Below are 23,097 nucleotides of genomic sequence, written 5' to 3' on the forward strand. Positions count from 1 at the left end.
GGGCTATATTGGTAGTTCTTGGCCTTTGGGCTGAAGTTCTTCTGATAAACGTTTCCCAAATTTGGGGCAGTCTCATGCATCCAAATTTGTTGAGGTTTGGCATGTTCCTAAGGGCCGAGGCTGATTCCATGAATAGTCTTTCATACTTGAACTTGCTGCAGTGTATTACTGTGGCTTTCTTCCATCTTATTCTGTGGTGAGTATCTAGAGTGTGGTCTGCAAGCCCAGAGTGGCTGTACTGGTGAAATCGGATGTAATCCTTGTGTTCTGAGATTCTGATATTTGCTGTCCTGCCTGTTTGGCCACATGGCCAAACAGGCAGAACTTTTCGCTATTTGGCCACATGGCCCGGATTCACTCCTCTCCTTACTAACACACTTAAACAACCAACACCCTAGAATCAAATTCACCCTGGAAAAAGAGGAAAACAATAACCTCCCCTTCCTAGACACACTAGTCACCCGCCAACCTGATGGAACCTTGGTTTTCTCAGTTTATAGAAAACCCACCCATACAGGCAGATACATTCACCAACAATTCCCCCCCCCCCTCACAACAATATGGAGTTATTAAACCATTATTCAGCAGGGCAAAAATAATCTGTTCTAATGATCAAGCCCTAACCACTGAACTAAATCACATCCGTGACACTTTCTCAGCCAACGGCTACCCCCTCCAAAAAATACTTAACCCAGTTATCCACAACCCACCACCCCCCTCCCCTTCACAATAAAGATTACTCTAAATCCATCGCCATTCCCTACATCCGAGGCACCTCGGAAAAAATCAATAAAATCTTAAAAAAACATGACTTGACCACTTGTTACAGACCACATAGAAAACTGGCATCCCTTATCCGCTCCACCAAAGACCAACCACTTCCCCTAGACCTACCTGGTGTATACCAGGTCCCTTGCAGCTGTAAACTGTCCTACTTTGGCCAAACAGGCAGGACAGCAAATATCAGAATCTCAGAACACAAGGATTACATCCGATTTCACCAGTACAGCCACTCTGGGCTTGCAGACCATGCTCTAGATACTCGCCACAGAATAAGATGGAAGAAAGCCACAGTAATACACCGCAGCAAGTTCAAGTATGAAAGACTATTCATGGAATCAGCCTCGGCCCTTAGGAACATGCCAAACCTCAACAAATTTGGATGCATGAGACTGCCCCAAATTTGATAAACGTTTATCAGAAGAACTTCAGCCCAAAGGCCAAGAACTACCAATATAGCCCGCCAGGGGGCACCATCAGGACTTTAGGAAAACGCTAGCTTCCTAGCTTTAGTCTCATTTGCTGTTATTAGTACTTGTGTGCACGTGTCTTAGTAGTAAGTTCCCAAGAAGATGGCAATGTGATGTTCGCCGAAATATCGGAAAGTATAAATTAAAGTTTATTTAATCTATATTTCTAGTGTACGCTGTCAATTCCTTAAATATTAATTAGTGTAATTAGGGACAACTGGAATGACACTTCATAATGAAAAACAAGTCCTTCTCCCTCCCGCATAGATTATGCTGCATGCAAGCAAAAACAGGTTTAATTAATGGCACCAAGTATATAGTATCTAACTAAACACATTTGTCCTAACATAGTCTTTCAAATTTTCAGTTAAAAAAAAAAATGCATGTAACAGCTTTTTATAATGCAGTCATTGGTGCAGAAAATAAACAATTTATTAATGAGAATTTTCTAAAGCAATTCAAGACATACATGCTGTGTGTGTGCGCACGCGCGCGTAACTTGAAATCAGTTTGAATTGCATTTGTGATTTTCGATATCATTAAGACAGTTCACAAATATTCATTTTACAAATAAAATTCTACCAACAAAGTTGTAACTAATATGCCATATAAACATTTTTGAAAATGCACTGTCCAACACAGAAGTGGCATACATACAATAAAGCTAAATCCCACATGAGATGTCCACACGTGCAGACACTGTCCAAAATGAATATAGTTATCAGAAAAGTCATACATGCCATCTACATCATTTGAAACAAGACTTGTAAACTCCATATATAACAGTTATTTGACCAGCCTGGTTGACCAAGTGGATAGCATCTCTGCTCTCTGAACCTGTAAGCGTAAATTCACTTGCCTGGATGCTTGTCGTTAAGTGGAAAATGAATTTCATCGCCTGGCATCAGGGCTAGAAAAAGTTCCACTTGGGTTTCTAGGACAGGATTTTCAGCCTATGTAACACTTTCATCTCCCATTTTACTAATATACTATAATATAACCTCTCATGGATGTGATTCATGTCAAAGTAAACAAACTGTTTAGAATAAATCTCCTGAGAAAGTTTATATCCCACCTTCAAACAGTGCAACAGACTACCCAATTTTTTATCTTCTGCCAACAAACAAGATCCTCTGTCATTACCCAAGGTATATATCAAATGTCATTCCCACTTCACTTTAGCTTTTGTTTTGGTCAAAATAGTCATTCTGTAGAGAAGAGAATGGGCAACATCAAAAAGTGCATATGTTACATCAAACACAGAATCCTATTTTGATGTAACTGAATGCGAAATCCTTTGAAAAAGCAGTAAATTCATAGAAAGAGTTTCAGGCACAAATGCCTACTCATTTTTTTTTTAGGTCTTATTACGTTGTTACAATCTGAATAAGAATGGTAGATTAGCATAGTCAAACTTTCAGGTTTTCAGCTGTATAAATTAGCTCTTTTTCATCCCCCTCTCCCTCTGCATTTGGTTGTGCACTTACTGTAGCAAATGCTGCTATAACAAAGTCACTCACTCACCATAAAATAAACCACTGAAAACTTCCAATGAAAGCTCATGGATACAATGTTATACTAAAAGAAATTTGCTGTAACAAATTTTTTAATGTAACAACCTATTCCTGTGGTTGCTGTAAATTCACTGATTTCTTTAATCTTGCCATCCATGCTGGCTACTTTACTTGGAAAGGCAAAATATACAAATAGTACATACTGCAATGGTGTTCTTCTCACCTCTTATATCCTCTTGCCAGTTTCTGAATAAAAGAACATTTTGAGAAAAAAGCTCTGGGCTTTGCTACTCCTAAACCTCTTATCTGGCTAAGGTATATTGATGGTATATCTTCAATTTGACTGAAGGGTTTTGACACATTAGGCACATTCACCTCTACATCAACAAGCAGCACCCTAGAATCCAGTTCACTATTAAAAAAAAAAAAAAAGTGACCCTTCTAGACACTTTAATCATATATCCTCTTAACAGTTCACTTTCTTTCACCATTTATAGTAACCTATATACACAAACTGATACATTCACAAACTCTTATTAGTAGAGCCATCCACCTCTCTTCTAACTAGCTTTCTTCTGCAGCTAAACTTATGTATGTTTGTCACATCCTCTTATCTAATGGCTGCAGTTCTAATAACCTGACAGTTTTGAAAAGCCAGGCCTCATTTATAAGGTCTGTTTTTTTCTTTAAATCTTTGTGTTCCTTCATGTGAATTTCTCCCAAACATCTCATTTGTCCACTATAATAGATGCCATACGCACAGAAAATAGTATAAATACCTGGCCTCTTAAAACATGAGCTGTTTTATCAGTTACATTTAAATTTATGTATATTAAAGTAACTATACTTCTATAACTCACATTTTCTTGCACATTTGGTGATTTTTAGTAAAGTATTTATAGTTATTAGATTGTAGCCATTCTAGAAGCAAGATTACCTCAGAGGTAATCCATTCTCGTTCTTTTTGCTTTTATCACTAGATATAGCACATGCTCTGTATTTGAGGATCATTATAACACCTTGCTTCTGTGAACTGTTGGTGGTGAGAAGTGGTATGTAAATATCTGCTTATATATGTTGAACTTTTTTTCTGTATACAGAGAAAGACTGATTTGTCTAATGATGGAGATTAGTACATCCATGTAAGGAAGTGTCCTGTTGTTCTCTGTTTCCACCGTGAAACAAATTTTAAGGTTTAAACCATTCAGGAAGTTATTAAAATTATAGAGGGTTTCTTTGGATCCCAGTCAGAGGAGGAAAATATCATTGACACAACATAGCCGTATTTTTTGACTTTGCTTTTGTGGTATTTTTGAATGGCCATCTTTTCAAAAGATATATATCTTTGTCAACAAGGAAATTGACACTCCCAGTGCTAGACCTTCCTACTGTTCATGATAAGAATCTGTTATTTAGACAATGTTTGAAAAATGTGGATTGTGTCCAATGAAAAAAGCTCTCCTAGTAGCAGTATGTCTTCTCTGGAACATTGGTAAAAAGACTCATTATGGCTTATCTGATCTTGCTAATATATCTGTCGGATCCAATATGATTTCCTTCATCTTGTTGATAAAATGTGGCTACATTATATCAAAGATACTTTTTTCATGCAGCAGGATCTGAAGAAACACTATAGTTTTAATACCTTCTTGAAAGATTAAACCTTAAAATCTTCAGGAAACGGGGGAGGGGGAACTTCGTGGATGTGCTAATCTCCATCACTGGACAAAAGAGATCATCTTTCTCTGTATGCAGAAAACCAAGTGCACCATAGATAGATATTTGCATGAAAATGTAAACTATAAAGATGCAGTTATTTATCATACATAAAAAATGTAACTGACAAAATTGCTAATGTTTTGAGACAGTATGATATAACAACAAAAATCTCCAATGTTACCTCAGTCACCTGAACAACCTCATCCATCACTTAAGAGGCTAGCCATGTGTTTATAAAATTCTCTGTACATGTCTGTTATTGCATCAAAGATGTAGAGGTAAAACACCTTCATGATCAGCAAAATTGTCAGGTTATTTGACAACAACTCCCAAGAATGCCATTTATTGAATTTAACAGCGAGTTCAAAAATTTAAAGAAGCCACTGAAATGACACTGTGTCCAACACACCATAATAAAATACAAAAAAAATCAAGGCCTGATATAAACTAACTCTAATTGACCTATATAAAGGACCTAAGCAACTCATAACTGGATTATGGTGTAGACATTACAGAGCAACAATAAATCGCATCTGTGACATCTCACCACAGCATGAACCATCAGTTTAATGACAGTTCCATCAAATCGCACGTTTTGTATAATAAATCTTTCTACTGCTATTTGTTTTCAAATTAAAAATATCCTTATTCCTGATGAAGTACACCATTGAACATAAACTAGTAGAATGAACAATTTTATTTTGTATCTTTTAATTGTGGTTTATATAAGAGATAATATGAAAATACTTGTTGCTCCCTCTGTCCCACATCTCTTCCTAAATAGATTATAATAATGATCATATTACCATTATTTTCTTTTTTTTTAGCACCTCAGAGAAAAGCCAGAACTTTTAAAGAAACTTAATCTTCACTGCTTACAAACCTTATGCTATGGCTGCCTCTTTCTTCATCTCTAATGCACAAACTGGAATATCTACCACCATCCATCTTGAAGAACACAATGCATTTGCCTCTATAATTATGGTCAATCAATTTAGTGGACCATGCTTTAGACTTCATGCATAGCATCAAATGGAGAAAGACTATGCTTCACTACCATATACAAGCAGCAGAGATTTTTTATAATCAATAGCAGATCTTAAAAATGAATACAACCTTAATAAATATGGCTGTGTGAAACTCTTGGATATGGGATTCTTAGACCTCCCACCTGACAATGTGGGCTGCCTACCGAGGTTAGTCCTGATAGGACTTGCACTTGCAGTCTAGTCACTTTCACTTGCTTTTGCTCCTCTTGTGTGCACATCATGGTTTTTATAGTTTATTTCTGAAAATATCTCTGTCAATACTGGAGTCATTAAACCTTGTTTAACTTCATTCCTGCTGTTGTCTTTATTCCATGAAATGTAAAATGAGAATTAAAGAAGTACCATGTCATGATGATTGGTGTTACCAATACAGTGAACTTCAAAAACTTGAGAAACTGGTAACTGTAAGTTATGATCATGTACTGACAATTAAGAACAACAACAAAAAAAGCAAATAGCTACAGCATGCAACACTTAATACAAAGATAAATTTCTTGATGACAGGCAGAGTGATGTGAATTTATTTCAAAATGGCCCATTGCACAGTGAGATTTTTTAGTGCCTGTGGGCTTCCAGAAATTCTAGTAAGGAAGACATCAGGAAATTGTTAGTCATCAGAATTATTAGCATTGTCTGTGTACAGCTTATATTTTCTCTTAATGGTCAAAGCTACATAACTAAGAGAACTTTCATTTAGTAGCAATTTGCTTGGATTCTAAGTAATGAAAATAGGCTTGCAATTTGTTGTTAGCCAATCAAACTGTTTGTGTGGACTAAAACTGCCTATATGTTGATGATATTGTGCAACATAATTAGGTATCGCATTGCTCAGTTATACAAAGACCTCTCTTCCAGATTTTGTCAGGGAATTAGCATAAACTGAAAGAGTGGTGGAATAACTTGCATTCAACAGACATACAGTAAAAAATCTGTGAAAATGAGGAGTTAAAGATGTTGACATGATTGGTTAGACAAGACTGAAACAAGGAAATTATTATAAATAAGCATACTGTGATTTATTCAGGCAGTGGAAATCATCCATTTACTTAATTTGGAATTTGTATACATTGCTCTACACTTGAAATTGGCTCATGAGGCCTTATGGTCCTGCTGAAGGTTAGTAATGAAGAAGCAGAACTTTTTTGAGTTAAAAACTGATTCTTGTTGAAATCTAAATAAACATAGAAATGTTTTAGAGAAAATCACATATAATAATGCTCAAATATTTGTTAGCTTTCTGCATTTGATCTTTTTTATTAATTTGAATCCCACCCATGAAAGATTTTAAACCATAGTACAATAGTATTAGTACCATGGGTGGACTAATAATCGAGAAAATGCTCTAGACTAAACGTAGTTTTTTTCAAGTCATTTCTCCCCAACGAACTCAGAACATGTTATGCTCTGGTCATCATTCTCTTTAATGTGCATAATGACTAGATATCACCATGAGGGATATCCTACTCAAAAAGTGCTATGTGCATGCCCTTTTTTTCTCTCCAAAATTAATATTTTATAGTATTTTCAGTATTAAAATGACTTTAGAAAATGGCATTGTGGTTTAAAAAAATTTTTTTCAAAAAAAATGGTAATTCAGTGCCATATTATCATTAAATATTGTTAGAGTTGCTATTAAACAAGGGCCATCTATACTTCGGTAGTTCATACATTACAAATTTGAGACCTTAATGGAAACATTTATTTTTCCTCAATATTGTGACCTGTGGTTATCCCTTAATGAGCATCTCTTCATATGGTAGAAGGGACCTCCCAGTGGTTGATGGTACTAGTCCTTTTAATTGTTGCTATTGTTGCTCTATTCCTCCTGAGTCTTTTTTCATTTCTTGTCATCCAGACTATTGCCAGTGGACTCTAGTACCCTGCTGTCATGCTTGCGCTCTGGTTCTTAATTCTTCCTTTCATCAGTATGGGTTTTTCATTCTCAAATTCATCGGCATCTTCAACAAATTGCAACTAATTCTGAAATCGTGACATCAACAGGCACCAATAAAACAAGAAACAGAACACATCAGAGGTACCCATTAATTGCCATCATTCCTCATTATGCATTCAACAGGTGAATATCCTATTTGCAAAATGTCCCTTTTTTTTTTTTCATCCAGAAGGGTTGGTGGTAATATTCCCTTTAATCTTTGTTAGCCCATGTGTACATAAAAAAAACTTTTGTGTGCAAGTTTCCAGTCTCAAACTCAATGCGTGGGAATTGGTTGCAAGTTCATAATAATGGTTGCAAGCCACAAACTCTTAATTTTATATGCTTAAAATTGGTTACAACATCTAAATATTGTACGTTCCATTGTAAATATTTCTATGAGAGCATGCTAAATGTTTACCCTTCAGTTACTTAAATACTGCATATAAGTATTTAAGTAACTGAACTAAAGTTACTGCATATACTGCAAGTATATGCAGTAACTTAAATACTGCATATACTTGCAGTTTATAAACAAATTGTCACTTTTCAGCCACTCAAATTTAAAAGAATTTGCAGTTCTTTCCTGCTTTAATTTTGATGGTTTAATGTACTATAACTGCTAACGTAATATTTCTCATATTAATGTCTCTCTCCTTTTTTTTTTTTTTTTTTTTGTCTAAGTTGTAAAACTTAGATCAAAAAACCCTGTAACTTGTAAAACTCCAAGCAATCGATTAATTTTGTTTAAGTCTGTGTAGCCACATGAGTTGCATGCCTCTGCAGCTTGCTGATGTCAGCATCAGTTTGCCTACATGGCACAGGCTAAAAGTAACGTGTTTTGTTGGAATGGATTAGTCATATTGTGATGAATACATTGGAGAAATTACCAAATAAAATAAGTCACAAGTATGATTTATATAATTTGTTTTTATAGGGAGAAAATCCATTAATGCCTTTTATTTCCCATAATGAGTAGGCGAGGTGGTTTTTGTCATATCTAACTTTTGAAGGGTGACAGACAGTCTCTCTCACCCGTAGCCGCTCAGATAGCTGGCACAAGACTATTACTAATTATAAACAGCATCCAGTGAAGAGAGGCAGATAGGTGCCATTGTTATAATGTTCTGTATTTCTATTAGATATTTCTCAACCTGCTTTGTCTTTTATAATCCTTTTACTTAAACTTTGTTAAATGTCATAAATGGTCGAATGCCATTTATTTATTTCTATTAGATCTTATGTTCTCACGATCTATACTCTATCAAATTTGTTTTATGACTGTGCCAGTTAGACTATGTATTGAGTGCGAGATTATAAAATTTTAAACTAAAGCCAAAGCGCAGATATTGTTAGCATTCCCCACTTATGTTAATGTTTACCTTTAATTAGTCGTGGCTTAATTATTGATCACATCTTATGCAGGTTCGAAATTTTCAGGATAGTGCATTGACAGAATCAGTCCAATGTGTTGCTCACAAACCATTTAAATCAAAAAGGAATATGTACCCAGTCTTATTCACATTAATACACACATCTTATGCAGGTTCGAAATTTTCAGGATAGTGCATTGACAGAATCAGTCCAATGTGTTGCTCACAAACCATTTAAATCAAAAAGGAATATGTACCCAGTCTTATTCACATTAACACACACACACACACACACACACACACAATTGATTCATACTTTGTTCTATGTTTCTTCCCTTAAAGTTAAATCACAATCTAGAATATCCTGCTAATCCTACAATTGAGTAAGCTTTTCTTACTTTTACAATAATTACTTATACACAGTTCAGATTAAGACACACCTAATGAGCTTATTTTGATATTACTTACACAATCTTATTTTACTTATACACAGAGACACTTGGTGTACTTTCTTGCTTGGAAATATCACATACGTAAGTACTTATAATTCTTGTTCAGCACTGTCTTTTTACATGAATCTTGTCCACATGAAAGTGCTCCATTTTTTGTCTTTCTTTCTTTCCTTCCCCTGGCTCATTCTTGATTTCCTGCCAAATTTCTTCTTTGTCTGAGTCATCGATTATTCTATGCCCCTTATTACCCTTAACATGGCGGTGGACCCAGGTAAGTGAAGATTAAGAATTCTGAGATTTGTGATGCTTTTCTTTTTTCAATTACCGACAATGGACCTCACATGGTGGCAGACCTAGGTAAGAGAAGGTGAAAACCCTAAGACAAAGTCCTCGATGTTTCACCTTATAAAGGCCCAGACTTCCATTGTACACATGCGCATACCTCTCAAAACTTCCATATATGGTCGCGTATTGACATTCGACCATGATGGTGTCATACTTCATGCATCTTTTGAAATGTCCATATATGGACATGAGTTAACAACATTACATAACGACATCAAGCACTGCATTATTTTAACAGAGGCTCATGGTTAAATTATTACAAATACAAGATTATTACAGACAAAAATTGACATTTCTTTAAGTGCAACCTCCTTAGAAAAACATGTAAAAACAAACATAAGTTATAATGTATTTGAGAAATTTTACACTGCTATCTCATGGTCCCTAACACAACATATTATTTTGTGGGAAGTTTTTGGCATTGAGACCACATTATGATGTAAATAAAAAGTTTAATAAAAATAAGCTATTAACACCTAACAAGTTTTGTAAATCATATGACTTAAATCATTATTATTATTATTATTATGTAACACCTCCAGGGGGTCCAAAGACTCATTGAGGAAGGGCATCTGCTCAACATCTCTCTGTCTCCACCAACCACACCTACCTTCATCATCCACGCCAACGGCATCTACCACCGACCACCACTGGTACTATCACAAACATCCATACCCAAGGTGGGATTCCAACCCACAGCCTTTTGGCTGGAGAGCAGATACGCTAACCACTGGGCCAACCAGGCTGGCATATCATCAGGGGGTACTGGTACAGGAAAGTTTTACACAAAAGCCTATTAACAATTAATTACACAAATTAGATGTTTTGATAACTTCACAACTGTTACATATAATTCATAAACCAGAATACAAATGGTAAATTCATTACTGTATGTGTTGTAACATTGCTAGTTATCACATTTTCTGCGGTATCATGCATGTTATATCCTAGGTCCTTGGCAGTTAAATTTTTTATGAAAGCAGACTATACTTGATGTGAAATTAAGTCTTGATTTTTATTACATTGTGTAGAGATCCTAAACATGCGATCTCTACACAATGTAATTTAAAGGAGCCATTGCGAGGCTCCTTTAAATCTTCTTGTAAAACAGAAAATTGTCGTATATTTCTTCCAAAAATATATGACATTTTTGTTTGTTGCTAAAGTACTTGATTGCCTGTAGTAGTTGTGTGAAATGCTTGATTTATGCTCTCTCCTTTTTTTCGGCCTCTTTTACGTGTCTCTCCCCCCCCCCCCTCTCTCTCTCTCTCTCTCTCGACCTTCCTGTCTACATAACACAAATGCCACAAGAGCAGTGAATCTCATAAACACCTGGTTTTTTCATGGGGTGATGTGTAGGTTTTTGTGGATGTAAGAATCTTGATATTTTTTAATAGTAAAAAATCCACTTTATAGATAAAGAAGATACCTCTTTTGCCTCGGAGGAATCCACAACTACTAAAATACTTAGTATGCTATATAGTTGAATTTGATGAGATCTTGGATAATTTTTCTGAGTAGGAAGAGATAGTTGCTAGCTGTCCACAGTTTTTATCAGTTGTTTTAAAAATCCAAATGACAATTAAAAACAAGACCTCATAATATGTGAATCCACCAGATTTCAGTAATTGAAAGCATTCTTTCTGTAATTGTCATGGATTCTGTCAAAATATTGATATCTGTGACTCCTGAAAAAGACTAAGCTACTGTAACTGCAAGAAAGCCTCAAATAGTCTGGAACTTTAAGAGGCCATTCAAAAAAAAAAATGAAATTTGCTTTGCTTTAATATTGACCAACTTTGGTAGAACCAGATGACATCCATCATAAGATGATCAAACATCTGTCCCCATCTTCATGGATCAACTATTCTGCCTCTTTAACAGAATCTTCTGTGGGTACAAATTCTTGATTCCTGATGACGAAAAGTTATTATTGTCTATGTTGTTATTTGTTATATATTATTCATTACTATTGAGCAATAAAGAAAGCCAGGCAAGGAATCAAAAACTCGATCTCTCATCTTTTTTCTTTTCTAGACAGTAAAACCTTTATTCCAGAGGATAAAGTCTAGCTTCATTAAAATATTGGTAGGAGATTGAGCCTTCCCAGTTGCAGCATGCCATTGATCCCTTTCACTTATTTCATTAGACTGGAAACTTCCATTAGAGATGCTTTCCTAAAAAATAAGCACTAAGTATCAGTTTTCTTTGATAGGGAAAAAGTATGAAACATCTTGGAAGTGTCATACACTTTCAAAAAAAAAAAAAAAAAAAAAACTGAAATCTGCTTTTCTTCACTATTGACCAACTTTGGTAGAACCAGATGACATCCATCATAAGATGGTCAAACATCTGTCCCCATCTTCATGGATCAACTACTCTGCCTCTTTAACAGAATCTTCTGTGGGTACAAATTCTTGATTCCTGATGAAGAGTTATTATTGCCTATGTTAATCTTCTCTGGGTACAAATTTCTTGATTCCTGAATCTTTCTCTCTCTCTCTCTCTCTTCATTTCCTATTTCTCTCTATTTCTTCATTCTCTCAAAATTTCCTATCCAACTACTGACTCTGCCAACTCAAGTAGGATCTATCCTCTCCCAACTCTTCCTGTAGTAGGAGAAAGTCTCATAAGAATCGGTTTTAAACATTCACTATCTGCAATTAAAGCAAAAAAACTCGATAACCAAACACTTTCCCTCTGTTGTATGTGGATGACTTAACCATCTTTTTGTCATTGCAGCAATATGAAGGTCATAGAAAGACAATTGCAGCAATCCATTGACTCCTTCCACCTGGAAACTTGCAAATGGATTCAAGTTTTCACTCCAGATGGCCATTTGTGTGCACTTTTTCCATAGACATGGGGGGTCTACATCCAAATCCAGAACTAAGCTAGGATAAACAGTAAACTTATTTGCAACAAAGTTCTTAGGACTCATATTCAACAAAAAATCTAGCAATCCTATTGCCCATGTCAGTTGTGGGATAGGTTCCAGAGAGAGAACTGTAAACATCTATTAATTAAAGATGCCAAGATATTATATTCTTCATTTCATCCTCTATCCAAGTGTAAGCAAAAAAGTTTGCATGTGAAGTCACTTCACAATTGGGCTATTTGTATATAGAGGCTAATGACTTCACATCAGTTGCCATAGTATCCCATAATGCAATGTACTTATCCTTGCAGATATGTATAATGCTCTGCATTATGGGGAAGGCCACTGTTCAGACCAGTTTTGAGCTTTATTGAGGTCTTGTCAGTGGGAGCCAGACCCAGAATTGATACCACATTGAAGTAATGCAGAAGTCACATTTCCATATACAAGTAGCCAAAAGGTATCACACCTTATTATTAAAATACTATGGATTAGAGATAAATGTTGAAAATTTTTTCACTTGGTTATACTATAAATTAAAGATGCCAGGAAATTATATTCTTGGTTTCATCCTTTATCCAAGTGTGTGCAAACAAAAGTTTGCATGTGGAGTCTATTCGCAACTGGACTACTTGTATATAGAGGCTAATGATTTCACATCAATTGCCTTAGTATCCCATAATGCTATGCATTATGGGAAGGGCCACCACCCAGACCAGTTTAAACCTTTATTTAGGTCTCATCATTGGGAGCCAGACCCAGAAGTGCTTTCAAGGTTGAATTAATGCAGAAGTCATATTTAGGTTGAATAAAGATTGAAACCAGTCTGGGTAGTGGTCCTTCCCATGATGCATAGCATTATACTGTCTGCAAGGATATGTGCATTACATTATGGGATACTAAGGCAATTGATGTGAAGTCATTTGCCTCTATATACAAGTAGCCCAGTCGTGAATCGACTCCACATGCAAACTTTGTTTGCTTACACTTGGATAAAGGATGAAACCAATAATATAATTTGTTACTTGGTTATACTATAAATCTTTAAGTTATAGTATAACCAAGTGAAAAAACTTGGAACAACTGTAAACATCTTTGCACCTCCTAGGGTGCCTGCTTCTATCACTGTTGAAAATTTGGGTCAAGACTCACTGCTATTGGTCTGAAGTCTTTCTGTCCGACAGTAGGCTTTGGTGGTTAGATTCTACCTGCCATTAGACGATTTGAATTGCATCTAGAGCATCCCAAATATCTGTTCCTAATCTCTATGTAAAAGTAAATGAATGACCTGCCACTTTTGTTCTAACAATAACTCATTGCATTATGCAGTAATAAAATCAACCCATATTGAGAAGTATTTTGTGTCCATGTTGGGAAGATGTATATAATACTCATCATAATGGCAGCCCTTGACATTGCTGTAGGCAATAATTGCATGAATGGCTCTAAACACTCTACACCTTGGCATAACTGCATTCCATCATGCAGCTTCTCTCTGTGCAAGGTGCAATAGAATACTTTGTGTGTATTTGATTTTCTTCTGATCTATACAGGTAGTTTAAAATCATAGTCTCTAATGGGTCTAGTTGTTGTCTTCTCAAATAGTATCTAATTGCATCCCACTGGAATATTGTAATTATATTGCTGAGAACTTGCATTATATTATGTAAAGATGAAACACTACCAAACATTACACTGACTCATTAAGCTTTTGAAAAGCATTGAGAACTTGGGTAACCCTCTGCTTTCTCAGATCCAAAATCTTCTACATTAAATATGGAAGCTTCACTTGGACATTGGCCACATTGGGATTAAGGGAAATGACACTGCAGCTAGGTCATCTCATCTGTTAAGATGCCATTATTTGTCTGTCACCCTACTTCAATTATAGACAGATATAAGAATTTAAAAAAATTTTAAAAAAAATTGATAACCCAGTGTAAAACATCATGAACTAGAGAGAACGACAAGTTATACTAGATTAAACCTCAAATTAAACTGTGGCAGACCAGTTTGTACAGGGTTCACAAAGAAAAAGTTGTACTTGCTCAGCTCTGCTTAGAGCATACTCATCTCATTCACTCCTTCCTGTTAAGGAGTAATAACATACCTATGCGTGAGTATTGTTCATCTGTTTTAACACTTCACCAAATTTTAATAGCTTGCCTCATTATTTTAATGAGCACAATCATTATTTAATTTTTACTGTTTTCCTGGGCCTTATACACTTAGGTAGATCCTACCAGACTCATCAAATGTAGCTGATGTTTTTAAATTTCTATTTTATTTAATCATAGATATACTTTGAACCAATGTTGTACCAATTTTAATCTTTAGAATTTTATATATATTGATTTATCTAGAAAAGCTTCAAATTAGTTTTACGAATATATTTACATACCTTTATGTACTTTTAATTGTAGATATGGTGCATAATAGCCATGGATGCTCATGCACCAATAAACACTTAACCAGTTATGACAACTTCTTTTGGCAGAATTCTTCCCTTTTCCCACAAATCTTCTATAATAGTCATTTGGATAATACATTATGTATTCTTCAGTTAAAAACGTACTAGATTTTTGGGAAATGAGTTGTAGTTGCTGAAGGACAATTTTCTTAAAAAATGATTTTTTTTTACCCAGTATTTTACAGAAGTGGCAGGTTTTTTCATTCTGTAAACAAGCAATCCATCCTGAGCATATACAGCAATATCAGTATAATGGACTTATATTAAGGGATCTGAATGCAGAATATTGGCCAGTGGTAGTTAAAGGGTTAAGAGACTAGGTTCATCTCAGTCAAGGTTGGGACCTGCAATTAAGTGCTAATAATTTTGCATTCAGATTCTATACTCAATCTATAAGAATAGATTGAGGGGGTGTGTGGATCGCAGAAGTTGGTTGATAGGAGAAAAAGAGGGGATATGATAGAAACATTTAAGTTGCTTAATGGCTAGATGGACCAGAACAAGGGGTCATCCCTGGAGGTGGAATAAAGGTGTAGTTAATAGGGGTGTGAGAACTAGATTTTTGACTTGAATAGTTGTGAATGAGTGGAATGGGTTGCCAGAATCAGTTATGAGTGCTTTGTTAATGAGTTCAAGGAGAGGTAGATAGATTGAGTCTCCCACGATGAGAGACTTCAGACTCCATGGAGGTGCCCACATATAATAATAATGGGAAATCTGATCTGGAGCTATAAAATCTGACAGCTGGTAAAGGGATCATGATAAATAAAAAAACTTGATAAGATACCCAGGCAGCCAGTTTGGGATTTGACCAGAATCCCCCCCCCCCCAACAACAACATACACACATAAACATGCATGACCAACCAGCTCATTCTTATCCAGTCTATTTGAATTATACATTGATTGCAACTAAAACATTATCTGCTGTAAAGTACCGTTTGACTTGAAGACTTTCTGCTCATCAAGGATCTTACTTTTTTTTTAAAAAGTAACATTTTATTTAAATAATTAACATGCTTTTAATAGCCCTTTATATATCTTTATCCATAACATATATTTCTATCTTTTTATTGATAGAAATATATGTTACAGATAGGTATTTTAAAGATATATAAGAGCAGATAAGTTTCACTTGCCTGCTATATCCATAATGACAGCTTATCGCAAACAATTTTACTTCAGGTTGATCAATTTTTTCTTCAGCTTAACGGAATAAAAAACAGACCTCTTAATTATCTTTGTCTTTGCTTTTTAACAAAGGCACAGTCTACTCTCACTGTAGAAAGCACTATTATAACAAACTTGTTCAGTATGTTCATTCGAATGCTTTGGAATAAGTTGTTGCAGGCATGTGCTCCTCAATTTTATAGTTTTACAAGTAATTCCCTGCTAAAATTTCAACAAACTGCAGTTCTTAAAAGGATTAATACCTTTTAAGAAAGGTATTAATCCTTTCTTAAAAGAAACCCATAAGTGCCCACTAGTCCCTACCATAAAAAAGCAACGATGGCAGCAGTAAAGCCCAACGATAACAGAGTACACCGGAGAATCCAACATCATAGCCATCAATCATCACAACTGCAGATTAGATGTCACAGACACACACACACACACACACACACAAAAAAAAGCCCATCTGTGCAATTTCTGTCACCAATGGTTAAATGTTCAGTGCATAAAAATGGACAAAATTGCATACAAACTTCTTGTGAACATGAACCAACCTTTCTTCTGTCCACTGTGCCTGCCTTAAGTGAAACAGTGCCTCGCTACTATCAACGAAACCTTCTCCCACAAAATCAAATTAATGGAATCCAAGTTAGAACAAATCCACAATCAATGCTTAGACCAGCCAACTCCATAGCCTCATCACATCAATGGTGCATGACTCAATCAAGGCTGACAACATAATATATAACGCCATTATCCTCAACTTTCACAGTGAAACCAACGATACATTGAAGGAAGACATCAAGCGAATGGAAAAATCTAGTTTTGACTGCAGCAAAATCACCAAATGCCACCTCTTCAGACCTACAAACAAAAACAGTGATGAAACAACTTACAACTGGTAAAGTAACCTTGACACACTAATGAGTGCATCAGAATTAATGCAGCTGTGAACAACCTCAAAGAAGTTCTCCCCAATCATGTATATGGGCCTGACCTTACCTTTACCCAGCATGAACAAGGCCAAAGAAAAATGCAAAGCAACTACAAAACATGGTACATAGACTACAAAAGAGGAATTCTAGTGCAGAAATCAAGCGGTGTTAACAGCCATCTTGCAAACCAAAATACAGGCAGTCCCTGGGTTACGAATGAGATACATTCCTGAGAATTTCTGTAACTCTGATCCCTGATGAACAGCACATATGCACTAATAATAATAATACTATAATGGCTCATACGAGTATGTGGCAATAATAATACAGTGTAATACTGTAATAATAAGTTACAGAAACTATTCTGTTCTTTCTTTTAATTCAAACAAACAGAACATAAAAACAAACTCATACAAAAAGTTTAGATAGGAGAATTTTCAAAAAAGAATATTAAAGGTTGCATCAGTGTCTTGTTTAATGGAAGGGACATTTTTGAGGCAAGAAGGTAGGGTAACATTAATCGGAAGATTATTATGATGGAGATGGTGCTGGAGAATCAGATATTGATTCTGTTTCTGGAGGAGGGGAAGCTTACCACTGAAGTCGGTTTCTTGAAAAAGGTATCTAGGGTTGTTTGCATAGCCTTTTTCTTTTTTTCATCATAAATGGCCTTGCAGCAGCTGATGTTTTCACTAACTGCACGGCAAAGCTTTCTAAACCACTGAATGCTAGGATCTTGCTCCTCAAGCTTATCAAATCCTGCTTCAATGAGATGAAAGGTTTCAGATAATTCTTTTGTCATAAACTTTCTTGGCTCTAGATCTTCTGATCCTTCGTGTTCTTGTGTTTCTATCAGCTTCCTCTCTTCTATCTTCATGAGGTCTTCATTGCTTAATTCTCGTGAATGGGACTCTAGTAAGTCAATGACATAATTTTCACTGATGTCCAATTGCAGTGTATTGCCACTATCCCCCACAGCTTTTCTGGCTTCACCGATGTCTTCTGTGAATCCACGAAAATCATCAGAGAATTGAGGGCACAGTTTGTTCCACACCTCTTTAATTGTTGATTGCTTCACTTCCTGCCAAGAATCAGCAATGTTTTTGATGGCATCGTGGATGTTATAATTCTTTCAGAACTCTCTCAAGGTCATCACCATCTTCCGTAGCCCTGACTGCTTGTAGAAATGTACACCGTAAGTAATAAGCCATAAATGCAGCGACTCCCTGGTCCATTGGCTGTAGTAATGATGTCCAATTGCAGTGTATTGCCACTATCCCCCACAGCTTTTCTGGCTTCACCGATGTCTTCTGTGAATCCACGAAAATCATCAGAGAATTGAGGGCACAGTTTGTTCCACACCTCTTTAATTGTTGATTGCTTCACTTCCTGCCAAGAATCAGCAATGTTTTTGATGGCATCGTGGATGTTATAATTCTTTCAGAACTCTCTCAAGGTCATCACCATCTTCCGTAGCCCTGACTGCTTGTAGAAATGTACACCGTAAGTAATAAGCCATAAATGCAGCGACTCCCTGGTCCATTGGCTGTAGTAATGATGTACTGTTGGGTGGTAAGAATACAACCTTTACATTAGGATGAATGTCATCCAAAGATGTTGGATGTCCAGCACAAGCAGAATTTTAAAGGGAATTTTCTTTTACGAACAATAACGTTCCATAGCAGGAATAAAAAGTTCAAGAACCAATCTTTAAACATGGCAAATATGACCCATGCCCTTAAATTTGGCTTCCAAATAACGGGAAGAGCTGCTTTAATAGTGCGGCAAAGTGCGGGTTTATTTACATGTATGAAAGAAACTAGTTCCTGAATTATTAATTTAATTATTTAATTATTAATTATCCTTGGGAGCCAGTTCGTAAGTATGGAATGCCGTAAGTTGGGTCGTCCGTAACCCCGGGGACCTTGTGTACAATACTGCATGTGTATGATTCAATTGGTCAACAACAACTCCCCAGATCCACTTTACAAATATATGTGGTCTCTGCTCTGACCTTAACAATGTCCACTTCCACCTCCAGTCTGCAAAACTCTAACTACTTTTTCCTGACAGAAATACAAATTTCAGACTCTTCAAGCACTACTCATCTGAACTTTCCCAAATACACATCAAGGATGGCATTTGTGCATGTGTTTCCTCTGGCATACTATGCCATAGAGCATCCAACTTAGAATTTCCTAATTACAATCTACTTTGGTTGAAAATCTCTCTGCCCTGCTCTATCAAATCTATGCAGAACTCTTTGACTTCCTTTCTTTGAAAGTCAATGTCCTTCACTCCAACTTTCTTAGCAGTGAGGTTATCTTCCTCAGCAATTTCAATGTATACAATACCAACTGGCTATCCTTTTCCAACTGCACAGACCAAGCAGGTAGAGATGCTGAGACATTTGCCATCACAAATAACTTTATCCAAATTGTTCACATGCCCACAGTGTACTAGATAATCCCAAACACTCTGGACCTCTTCCTCACTAGTGATCCCTTCAAATATACCATGAGTGTTGTATTTCCCGTAGGTAATTGAGACTACAACTTTGTGCTTATCTCTTCCCCTGCTGAGTAATACCCACACAACCATTCTCAACCAAGAGTTGTCTGCATTATAAGAATGCCAAGTGGGATGACATATATATATATGCCTCATTCCTATGGTTGCATTATTGCTTTCAGCCTTCCAACTCAAGCTTATGCACTGAATGCATCACTGAAATAATATTTTCTGAAATGGAAGCACATATTCCCCATTCCAGGCTAAATTCCCATGCCTTAAGTAAGCAAGCAAGCTCTGGTTCTCCAGATGATGTGTCAAGACTGTACAAATGAAGAACCAAGCTTCTTGTGTAGAGGCTTAAGTGCTGTGAGGACATTATGTTGAAGGTTTAATAGATTTTTTACAACACTCAAAAAGAATTGAATTCTACGAAAGATCAGCTCCCTCCTCTCTCTCTGCCTGGAGTTCACAAAGTACCCTGTTCCTGTAAGCTTGCGTACTTTGGACAGACAGGCAGATCAGCATCCATCCGCCTGGAGGAACACAAGTCGTACATCGTTAAACACAACTATGGCCATTCAGGCTTGGCTGACCATGTTTTGGACACCACCCGCAGAGTATCATGGAAGAAAACCACCATGCTCCACCACAGCAAATTCAAGAAAGAGAGACTTTTCTTAGAAGCAGCAGCAGCTCTCAGAAACCAACCAAATCTTAACAAATACGGTTGCATTAAGCTTCTGAAGATTTGGGAAACACTCATCACCAGAGGTCCCACCTTACATTCCAGGCCACCTACTACCGCCCTTAGAGGGCGCTCCACCTAGATAGGACTTTAGTGTCACCCACGTGGTTGGGCTTAGTATTGTAAGCTTTTGTGTGCATGTTACATTAATTGTTTTTGTAATCCCCGTAGATGTCCTAGTGACTAGGACGAAATATAGGAAGTATTAAATTCTATTTTAATTCTTTTTGAGTGTTGTAAAAAATCCATTAAACCTCCAACATAATGAAGAACCAAGCATACTGCAACTGGCTGTCATCAAGTACTCTGCCTTCTCTCACTGCTTACACCAAAGCTTAAAACTGTTGCAAGGAAGTGAACAACTCCTTGTATCCCAATTCTCTTAATATACATGGTGCTAATGCATTATAGGTGGACTAACCAACCAAGAGGTTGGTTGGTCCACCAAAAAGTCTTGGTAGGCATAATGCTATTCTAAAGGGAATTTCTATTGCTATTTTAAAGGGAAGATGCCAAGAAATTATATTCTTGGTTTATCCTTTATTCAAGTGTAAGTAAACAATGTTTGCATGCAAAGTATCTTCATGACTGGGATACTTGTGTATAGAGGCTAATAACTTCATGTCAGTCACCTTAGTATCCCATAATGCAAAGCACCTACCCCTTCTAGATGCATATAATGCAATGCATTATGGAAGGGCCACTACCCAGACTGGTTTGATCAGTGGGAGGCAGACCTAGGTAGTGGCCATTCCCATAACGTATTGTATTATACATAAAGCTGTGTGTGCATAAAGGATGCGAGCTTTGCATTATGGGATACTAAGGCAATTAATGTGAAGTCATTAACCTCTATATACAAGTAGCCCAGTTAAGATATTTTGTGCCAAATATTGTTTGCTTACACTTGGATAAAAAATTAAACCAAGAATATAATTTCTTCAAAAATAAAATAAAATAAATCATCTAATGCCTTTTGTTCCCTTATAGGGAGCAGGCAAGGCTTTTTAACTCTATCTAACGTTTGGAGACTGAGTGAGCAATTCAACCTCTACTGGTAGCCAATCAGAGATAGCTAGCCCAAGACTATCATTAATTAAGCAGCATGCAGTGAAGAGACTTCTAACAAGTGCTTCCATCTCGTGGTACCTAACACAATATTTTTAATGTCTGAAAATAGTGCGAGTTCTACGGTCGATTTTCTTAAGTTTATGGGACAAAAAACCAGAGTTTCTGGAAGAAACAACTCGCTTGCCCATGCCAGAGATCAGCTAACTCAGAAATCAGTTTTAAAAAAAAGGCTTAGAAAAAATTCGGTGACTAAAGGAACTCATGATGCTCTTTCTTCAGGTGGTTTAGCACTGAAGTCATAAAGTCCTAAAATATTAATCTTTAAGTGTAAGCACCACCACTTCCATTAAGCTACACATGCACTATATAACTTCTTGGCACCTTTAATTTATAGTATAACTGAGTGAAAAAACTTTCAACAAACTGTTCCTGTGGTCTATATAAGTTTGCTATAGTGAGGGTTGATGTAATAAGATGTATAAGAGAACAAAAAATCTGATATCAACATTATGGACATTCCAGTTTGGCAGACCATTCCTAGGAAAGGATACAATGTAAGCTTATTTTATACAGAAGTAAATATAAGTTTGAGAGATTCTTCTGTAGTTCACTGCGCATATCATTAGGTAATCATGAAAGTGCTCTAGATATTAAACAGAATTCACGTAGCACTTGATTAATTACAATATTAATCCATTAACCTTTCCTTTCCCTCCCCATTCATTGTTTACAGCCTCACGACTTTTATGACCTTAAGCCCAAGCCACCAAGATTGTTTCAGATGGCACCACTTATGACTCCAGCATTTCCCAGATGTTATTGTTTTTTATGCTTTTCTTTCAGTGCCTGCCTGTTAACTCTGCTCTTTGAAAATGCCTTTTTGAGAAAGGTGAATTATTGGAGGATAAGTAATATGTCTAGAAATAAAGTTATTTCTAGACATATATTTTTTATTTCATTCCATTACTTTTCCACATATGTTGTCAGTTTTATAATTTTCTGCATGGGGAAAAATTGTTTGCTAATAATATATATTGGAACACAGGAACAATATAAATTTCAGTTTTTTGAACAAATCTCACCTTTTTAATCAAAAAGTACTATTTCTTGCAAAGTGGGAGGTTGTAGTTTATGTAGTTTTATGTATATCAGCACCAAAAAAAAGTTTATTTTTATGCGACTCCTACCTGCATAAGATTGTAAACCTATGCTACATTATCATGGTGAGCTAGGGATTTTAATTTTAATTTTTTTTTTATGTATTTATGTTTTACCTAGTCTGGAAACCATGTTCTAGAGACCAAACATTGAATTTCTTAAAGCCACTTCAGGCTTCCAATAAGCAGGGTTTGTGATCTCATAGCAGGACATGAAATTCACATACTACCTAAAAGCAATCACAAATATCCATGCCCACAGCACAGCAGAATTCAAACCCACAGTCCATTGGTTAAGAGCAGGGGTCAGGAACCAGCGACTCTTGGCTGAACAAAGTGCGGCTCTTTTATGTTGAATTAAAAGATACATAATTAATACAAACAACTAAATATTGTTTTTTGATATGGCCTGTTCGTGACTCTAGATACTATGCATGTGATGTGTGTTATACATGAAATTTGTTACACATGTTACGCATGCCTAAGGTAACTAGCGCCACGCAAAAATTTGAACTAATTG

The 23,097-nt window shown here is 36.2% G+C and overlaps 1 protein-coding gene across 3 annotated transcripts in view; it reads left to right on the plus strand.

Moving 5' to 3' along the window:
* LOC150100765 (afadin- and alpha-actinin-binding protein-like) overlaps nucleotides 1–23,097 on the plus strand; it is a 187,217-nt gene that overhangs the window by 143,262 nt on the left and 20,858 nt on the right. The window lies entirely within an intron of this gene.

The sequence above is a fragment of the Typopeltis vanoorti genome, chromosome 12 (assembly GCF_054136105.1).
Source record: "Typopeltis vanoorti isolate ZY-2024b chromosome 12, IOZ_Tvanoo_1.0, whole genome shotgun sequence".
Lineage (NCBI taxonomy): Eukaryota > Metazoa > Arthropoda > Arachnida > Uropygi > Thelyphonidae > Typopeltis > Typopeltis vanoorti.